Raw genomic sequence first — 9,423 nt, 5'->3', positions numbered from 1 at the left:
AGGAATGTACGACAGAGTACACCTCCATTGCAGTTAGTGCATTTTGATGTTTGGGGGCCAGCTCATAATGTATCTATGGGAGGTTCTAGATATTATGTATCCTTCATTGACGACTACAGTCGATATACCTGGCTTTACATATTGAAAACAAAAGATGAGGTCTTTGCTGTTTTTCAACAATTTAAAGCACAGGTTGAGAAGGAGTTTGAATGCTACATCTCTTGTTTGAGATCTGATAGTGGTGGGGAGTATGTATCAAATGAATTTGATGAATTCTTGGCTGAAAATGGCATTCGTAGGCAGCTCACCTGCCGCTACACTCTGCAGCAAAACGGAGTAGCTGAAAGGAAGAATAGAATTCTGATGGAAGCTGCTAGGGCTATGATGAATGAAAAGCATATGCCACTTTACTATTGGGCAGAGGCTGTTATAACAGCCGTATACATTTTGAACAGGACTCCCACTTCAGGTATTCATGAGATGACACCGTTTGAGAAGTTGTATGGCTATAAGCCAGATGTAAGTCACATGAAAGTCTTTGGCTGTCTTGCTTATGTGCATATTCCAGATGAGAAAAGGAAGAAGTTGGATCCCAAAGCACATAAGTGTGTTTTCATTGGATATTCGCAGGAGAAGAAGGCATACAAATGCTATGATCCCTCTACCAGGGAGACTTTGGTAAGCAGGGATGTTATCTTTGATGAGATGGGTTCTAGGTATGTATCACCAGTTGCAGTGCCATCTGATATGCCTTCCACTCATGTCTCTACAGTTGATTTGCAGCAGAGCACTGCTATGACAGGACCTATCAGTCAGAGAGTATCCCCATGGACAGGGAGATTGAGGAGCTCACCGTCCACTGACACGGGTATGTCAGTGAGGGGGAGACATGATGTCTTGGACAGCAAAGGAAAAGAGAAAGTTATTGAGGATGCATCTGATATGATGACACCTGGCAGAATGACTTCGGGCTATGAGTCTAGTGATACTTTAGACAGCGACTTGGTATTCCGACTGTCTATACGCCTGGCATAAGGAAGAACAGGTACATTCCGCCTCATGAGAGAGGTGAATCAAGTAGTGCACCACAGCTTAGACGCTCGCAGAGGGTCAGATACCTTGTTGACAGGTTGACATACAGTGGCTACTCTGCAAAGCATTATGCGTACATGACAAAAGTGATGGAGGTCAAAGAACCAAGCACATATGCTGAAGCAGTGAAAGATGAGAATTGGTGTGTATCCATGGATGAAGAAATGAATGCCTTGGCTGAAAATAAAACATGGGATTTAGTACCACTACCTGAAGGGAAAAAGACCATTGGCTGCAAATGGGTCTACAAAATCAAATGCAAGTCAGATGGCAGTGTGGAGAGATACAAAGCTAGGCTGGTTGCAAAGGGGTATGCCCAACAGTATGGACTTGATTATGAGGAAACATTCAGCCCTATTGCCAAGATGGCAACTATACACACTGTGATTGCCTTGGCTGCTGCTAAAGGTTGGAAATTGCAGCACATGGATGTTAAGAATGCATTTCTTAACGGTGACCTAGCAAAGGATGTCTATATGGTTCAGTCGGAAGGGTATGTGCACCCTGATTTTCAGCATTATGTATGCAGGCTGAAAAAGGCATTATACGGGCTGAAACAGGCTCCGAGAGCTTGGCATGCTAGGATCAGTAACTACTTGCAGCGATTGGGTTTTGCTGTTGGTAGGGCTGATCATAGCCTATTTACAAAGAAGACGGACAGTGGTTTAGTAGTGCTGGTCATATATGTTGATGATTTGATAATCATGATGATGATGACTTGGGCATACAGCATGCAATGAAGATGCTGAAATCTGAATTTGACATGAAAGACCTGGGAGAACTGAAGTATTTCTTAGGCATTGAGGTAATTCCAGCTGACAATGGGTTATGGCTGATGCAGAAGCACTATGCCATAGAGATGCTGAAGAAGTATGGCATGGCTGAATGCAAACCGCTGGATACACCTCTTGATCAGAATGTCAAGCTAGACATGAACACTGGGGCAGAAGTAGAGGATGTGACTATGTACATGCAGATGGTTGGTAGCTTGATTTACTTGACCATCACTAGGCCTGACTTGAGCTATGCTGTAGGGCTCATTAGTCAGTTTATGCAGAAGCCTAGAAAGCCGCACTTGGATGCAGTTAGACGCATTATGAGATATGTTAAGTCTACTGTAGAGTATGGGTTGTTCTATGTCAGAGATAAACCCTTGATATTGACTGGATACACGGATGCAAATTGGGCAAGTTGCTCATATGATCGTAGATCTACGAGTGGATATGCATTTGGATTTGGTAGCGGCATGATTAGCTGGAGCAGCAAGAAGCAACCTACTGTTGCTTTATCGAGTACTGAGGCAGAGTACAGGGGTGCTGCATTGGCAGCATGCGAGATTTCATGGCTGCTCAAGCTTATGGCTGATCTGGACATACAGGTAGATGCTCCAGTGAAGCTACTATGTGATAATCTGAGTAGTGTACACCTGGCTATGAATCCAGTCTATCATGCCAGGACGAAACACATAAAGGTACACTACCATTTCATCAGAGAGATGGTTCTTGCAAGACGAGTTGATCTTATGCATGTGAAGACTGATGAACAGGTAGCGGATATCTTTACCAAGTCCTTGGGTAAAGATAAGTTTTGTAGTTTTAGACAGCAGCTTGGAGTACATATGTTGTCTTGAGCTTGAGGGGGAGTGTTAGAATATCAAGCTCGTACTTGTGTGTTGACCGACATGAGCTGGACACAACTAGTCTAGCTAGATCAGTTAGGTGTATTAAATAAGTCGGTGTTACTTCTAGTGTGAATGGTCTTTATGACCTAAGGTTGTATATGCACTATGTGTGTACTAAATGAATAAAAAAAGAAGAATAGAGAGTGTAAGCAGGTTGCTTCACTCTGTGTTGCTCTCCTTCCTGCTTCCATGAAATTTAACATATAATTCAAATGAGTTGCAAGTGAGGTATTACTTTGTATGTCGAGCCTAAAAAATTCAATTAGGAAACCATATTTTGAGGATTTTGAATGAGCTCCAAATAGGGTTTCTAATCAATCCCATGCCGCGTAAGAGGTTTCACAAGGATCAACATGATGAATGTAGCTGTCATCAAGTTCAGGCTTGATAATAGCTTGAGCCTTATCATCATTTTTATCCCATATAACTGAAAGTGTAGTTACCCTTGGTTTCTTCTCTTGACCACTTGTGATTGACTACAATCCTTTCTTCATTAGGATTAGTTTGATCCTAGTTAGCCATGTATGGAATCCAACACCATTGAATTGGGATGCTAGTGAGTCCTTGCCCATTTTGAGATTGCAAGATCAATAGAAAATCAGCTCCAAAACACTTCAAATTTCAATTGAGCACAAGTGCTAGGAAGCACTAGGTGATTAGTATCAAGAGATACTAGGTGATTTAGTGACTATGATGCCCTTGAAGTTGGAATCTTCAAGATCTTGTGAGTCCGAGTCTTTCCCTCCTTGATTTGATGTTGGAGTTGCAAAAAAAAAAAAAAAACTGAGAATAGTCTAGCAGAAGTGTTGATTTTGAGTGTGTCAAAGGACACATGAGGATTAGTGTTAATCAACACTAGTATTAAGAGATACAATGTAGTTGGCACTTGATGTTGACTCTTGTTCTTGGTGATTCAAAGTGGTAAATTAGCTGGAAAATCAATGTTATAGTAGATCAGAGGGTCACTAACATTACTGATCCAAAGAAAGTAGGAAAATGAAGAAACAATTGAGCTTTGAGGTTGATGGCTATGGAGTTTGCATTAGGGTTTCAGGGGGCAGCCTAGTTTTTCACCTCCTGTGAGCTGAATACTTGATCATTTCCAAAATTTTCTTGATAGAAATGAAGCTTAGGAAGTTGGCTATCAAAGCCCCATGATGCTCGTTAACATCGCGATGTGTAGAGGCAGAATGGAGCGTACGAACAATAGAGGGTGCAGAAAATGGCACAGCGACTGAGTGATGGCGCAATGGTGGAGCGTGGAGTCAACAATGTTAAGGTTTGACGTGATGAGTAGGAGTGCCCTGAGTCAGGGAGGAGTATTTCCCTAGAAAAAACGATAAGCTGAAATGGCTTGGATTGGGAGCTTCAAGTCCTCCATTGAAGGTGGGTAGCTATGGAGGTAGGTGAGAGATTCAAGGAAAAGTGGAGGGAGCAAGAAATTCAAACTGGAATGACTCAATTAGTGGCTTGATGACTCACTAACTCAAAACTTGCTCTGATACCATGTTAAAATACTGAGAATGCATGCTATGGAGGATCATTGATGAGCAAATAGACAATCATAATGAGACAGAAGCATTGAGAGGAAGAACAACTAATATTATCCAAGCATAATGCAAGTACAACTGATTGATAAATGACTGATAGAATGAGTGTGGGGATAAGTGCCTTTTATAGGCTTACATTAGGTGGTATTGGTAGGTGGAAATAGGTGGAAAGGGACCATGGTATTCAATAACCGTGGTTTTAATAAATCATGCATACATGACCTAGTCTAAGGCTGTCACAACTCTATAGAAACAGAATTTGTATCCTTTTTCATTAATTTGTCTATATAATGATTTATTAAATGTATTTCATTTGCACTAATTAGATATAAAGAAAAGTGCATTGGAGCTGGCCACTGATGAGTGGTCACAGGTTATGGTGGACCCACATAGTGGGTTAGAGAAAAGATAGTTCACACTTCCACCTATATGACCCGATTGGGCGCCTGTGACTAGAACTCATGCATATCAGGGTTAGACTCGCACATAGAAAGGATTGATGCCTTGAAGTGTGGGCTAGATCCACCAGAACAGACAGTTACAATCAACAAGATGGCATGATCATGAAATGCTTGTATAATGTGCATGTGTGGGCTGAAAGCTTGAAATGCACATTTCTTTGCATAGGAAAGTCACATGAAGATTCGGATACCATTTTTGCGATGTACACAGAAAAAGCTTTCATATGATACCCATATTGGGGGGGTCCCTAAATTCTAGGAGATCCCTAAATTTTAGGAGGTCCCTAATTTTTAGGAGCCTCGAATTAGCCTAAAAATGCTAGTCCTAAAAAATAGGGATGTCATTCTAAAAATAGTAAGTTCTTTACTCTGACTGTGCTTACTAAATTTGGTTGTTTCTATTCTTGACAGTATTCAAACCAAAAAGGAAGGCCATAGAGAAGGGACAAGTGTCAAGACACTTGTCACACAAGTTTTCAAGTGTCCCACCACTTGTCACATCTCATGACATGTGGCTGGACACTTGTATTGTGCTACTCCACTTTCCCCTTTTGTACTAGCTCTCCCCTCTCCTATAAATAAGAGCTCGTTTTTCTTCATTCATCATCATTTTTCTTTGCTGTAAACTCATGAACAACACCCACAGATAGCCAGAAACTGGCCCCATCCATCCCCATCATCATCCCCCACTTCTCCATTATCAAATTCCTCCATATTCCCTCTTCTATCACTGTTGTTTTACAAGATAGCAAGCCTGTAAATTCATTACAGCACCTCCTTCTTGAGCTCTTTCTTCCATTTTAGCTACAAGAAGCAAGCTCTATCCCTGTACTGCTGATCAACGATGGAGAAAGGCTGAATTCCCCTTTTTCTTCTCTCATACTGTAAAGAAATCAGTTCTTATCATTGCATAATAGATAATGCATGTGTGTTTGTACATCTTTGCATGATCTTGTGAGAGTGAGAATTACTTCTTCTCACTCTCAGGTTGATTGTAACTGAGCTCTTCCCTAAGGGACTTGGGTTGAGCAGAAATACATTCCTTCGGGGGGGGTTGCCCATCTTCAACCCTCAATCTTGTCTCCATTACTTTTACATTTTTATGGCTGTAATTTTGTGAGTAATTTTCATTTTCAGCTTTAAGTGTTCATTCTCTTTTCTATTAAATCTCGAAAACAAGCAAATATCATAATTGTTAAGCATACTACGTTGTTCGGGGCGTTTACAGTGGTATCAGAGCTTTGGCTTGGTCCTCACCCCCAACACTGGTAGTGCTTACAACTATAAGTTTGTTTGTTTTCAGCCCTTGCACTGAGTGCGTGAGCATATTTTTTTTTCTTTAGTCTCAATGGATCGATCGAGTGCTATCCTTCAAGCCATTCAAAGTCTTAGAGAGGAGAATCAGCAAATTCGTGAGCAACTTCTCAAACTAGAAAAAGTTGAGAATCCCAAAGAATTCAAGGAAAGAAGCCCATCTACTTCAAGGAGACAAAGCCATACCAATGAAAGGAGCCGATCAAGAAGTCCAACTACTTCTAAGAGGCAGTCCCATTCTACTTCAAGACAAAGAAAGAGATCGCGTCGAAGCTCATCCTCTTCTTCAAAGTCATCTGGCGCCTATTCTGATGGATCCTCTTCTAGTAATGAAGAGTCACACCCTTCTCGTGGAAGACCTCATCATCGTCAAAGGCGTCGACATTCTTCACCCTCGTCTCCATCTTCATCCCCATCAAGCACTTCATCATCTTCAACCTCAATATCCGAGCATGGACGAAGGGATAAGAAGAAGAAGAAGACTAAGTCACTATCTCAACTTGAAAAGAAGATCAAGTTCAGTATGTATGATGGTTCCCGAAATCCTGATCTTCTTCTGAAGTTTATTTGTCAATTTCAAATTTTGTATGGTCGTGACAAGTATAAAGAAAAAGAAAAGATTAAGTTTGCAGCTTTACATTTAACCGACTTAGCCCATACTTGGTGGACGGGGTTGGAATATGATCATGCTGCCCCAAAATCATGGCGGTCCTTTGTTCGCCTGATACAAAGCCAATTTCTTCCTATTCATTTCAAAAGAGATGTAAAAATGGAATGGGATCGGCTTTGGCAAAGGAAAAATGAGTCACTTGGTGACTATACCAAGAGATTTTGGGAGCTACTTTTGAAGGTCCAACATTTCAAGAAGATCAGCAGTTCGGAAAAGCTTAGGAAGTTTCAAGGAGGTTTGCATTTTAAACTTCGTACTGCTCTTAATCATTATCATTGTTCTAGTCTCAGGGAACTCATTGACCATGCTGAGACATGGGAAATGGAGCACAATGGCAACAAATCATTCCAAAAGAATGATAAGAAGAGAGTAGCTGATGATGAGGAGTATTCAGCCCCAAATGAAGGACAAAAACAGTGGCAAAAGCAGCCATCAAATCAAAAGAAGATGAAGCCCTATGCACCTCCTAATGCTCCTCAATTTCGCTCCAATCTATATCCACAAGCAAAGCAACTTTCCGAAGAAGAAAAGCAACGCTTCATGAAAGAAGGAAAGTGCTTTAAATGTGGACAAACAGGCCACATAGCGAAGCAATGTCCAAACAAGGGACAAAGCAAGGTTTATGACAACAAGCCTAAGTCACCAGTGAAAATCAATGCTATCAGTGATGTAGTTGCAAACACAACTCACACTCCAGAGACGCGCAAATTATTAAAAGCTTGGGGACAGTTGCAAGGTAAGCAAGCACTATTCTTGATAGATCTCGGGGCGAATGAAAATATCATTTCCTTGCAATTAGCTAAAGAGCTTGGATTAAAGAACGAAGAGATGGACACTCCGGCAGAAGTTCGCTAAGCTTTAAATGCTGATGAAGGTGACACAGTGAAAACTGTGATACCCTACATTGGCAAGCTCAAGTTTCAAATTCAAGGCTACAGTGACGAAGATACCTTCTGTATCGGAGACCTTGATGGTTGCGATGTGATTCTTGGCATGCCCTGGAATCATAGAATAGATTCAACCATCTTCTCTCAGAAAAAGAAGGTAGAACTCACCAACAAAGGCAAGAAGTACAAGATCCAAGCTGGAGTTTCTGGAGACACCATACCTATGGTAAGCCATATGCAAGTCTCTAGAGCAATTAAGGATTGTGTTCAATGTTGTCTGCTTTATGTCACTGATGTAAAAGATAATATGAATGCTGAAAACCAAGAGCAACTTCAGCTCTTGGAAAAGTATAAAGATTGTTGTTTGGAAGATCTTCCTTATCAGCTTCCCCCAGAAAGGCCAGAAGACCATCATATTGATATTATCTCGGGCAGTTCTCCTCCTAATATAGCACCATACCGTGTGAGCCGTCCTCAACAAGAAGAAATCAGAAAGCAAGTCGAAGACCTACTCAAGCGTGGGCTAATTAGGCCAAGTAACTCACCATTTTGTTCACCGGTTCTTCTTGTTCAAAAGAAAGATGGCACATTCAGGATGTGCATTGATTATCGAGCCCTCAACAAAATCACCGTGAAGAATCGGTTTCCTATTCCCAGAATTGACGACATTTTGGATCGTCTAGGAGGCTCAAAGGTTTTCAGCCGCATTGATTTAAAGAGTGGTTATCATCAAATTAGGGTAATACCACAAGATGTACACAAAACTGCTTTTCGCACTTCATACGGTCTTTATGAATTCTTGGTGGTTCCTTTTGGATTAACCAATGCACCAGCCACCTTTAATCGAATGATGGAGCGCATCTTTAGAGAGCATCGACAATATGTCGGTACTTTCTTTGATGATATTCTTGTCTTTAGCAAGAATGAAGAGGAGCATCATCAACACTTGGAAATTGTTCTACAATTACTACAACAAAATCAACTCTTGGTAAATGGTAAAAAGAGTGAATTTTTCATGCATAAAATAAATTACCTTGGGCATGTCATCTCTTTTGAAGGGATTCAGATGGATCCTGAAAAGATCAGGATAATCCAAGAATGGCCTCATCTTCGTGATATACATGAGGTGCGATCGTTTCTTGGCTTATGTTCTTATTACCGCCGCTTCATCAAGCATTTTGCACATATGGCTTCTCCACTTCATGACCTTACAAAGAAGAAGATCTCTTTCCAATGGAAGGAAAAAGAGAAGGCAGCCTTCACAAGGCTGAAAATAGCTCTTACTTCTGGACCTGTTCTTATCGTTCCAGATCTGGTAAAACCATTTGTGGTGGAAGCAGATGCTTGCGATGATTGTATTGGTGCAGTGCTAAATCAAGAAGGCCATGCCGTAGCCTTTGAAAGTTGCCGTCTAAATGATGTGGAGAAAAGGTATGACATTTATGAAAAGGAGCTCTTAGCAGTGGTTCATGCTTTAAAGATATGGAAATATTATCTTTTAGGCAATGAATTCCTTATTAAAACTGATCATCAAAGCTTGAAGTATTTCAAGACTCAAAAGCATTTGCAGGAGAAACATGCAAGATGGGAAAATTTCTTGTCTATGTTTCATTTTCAAATTATGTACACTCCAGGGAAACAAAATGTAGTTGCTGATGCACTTTCTAGAGTGCCTCGCATTGCAACTATTACAGTGGCTCATCATGAAGATTTTCAAACGATGAAGAATACTTATGATGAAGATACTGATTTTGCAGCAATTTGGTCA

The sequence above is a fragment of the Lygodium microphyllum genome, chromosome 15 (genome assembly GCF_053477565.2).
Source record: "Lygodium microphyllum isolate KBCC chromosome 15, Lygodium_microphyllum_v1.1.10, whole genome shotgun sequence".
In the NCBI taxonomy this organism is placed as follows: Eukaryota; Viridiplantae; Streptophyta; class Polypodiopsida; order Schizaeales; family Lygodiaceae; genus Lygodium; species Lygodium microphyllum.
The sequence above is the reverse complement of the archived record's forward strand: the minus strand, read 5'-3'. Positions refer to the sequence as shown.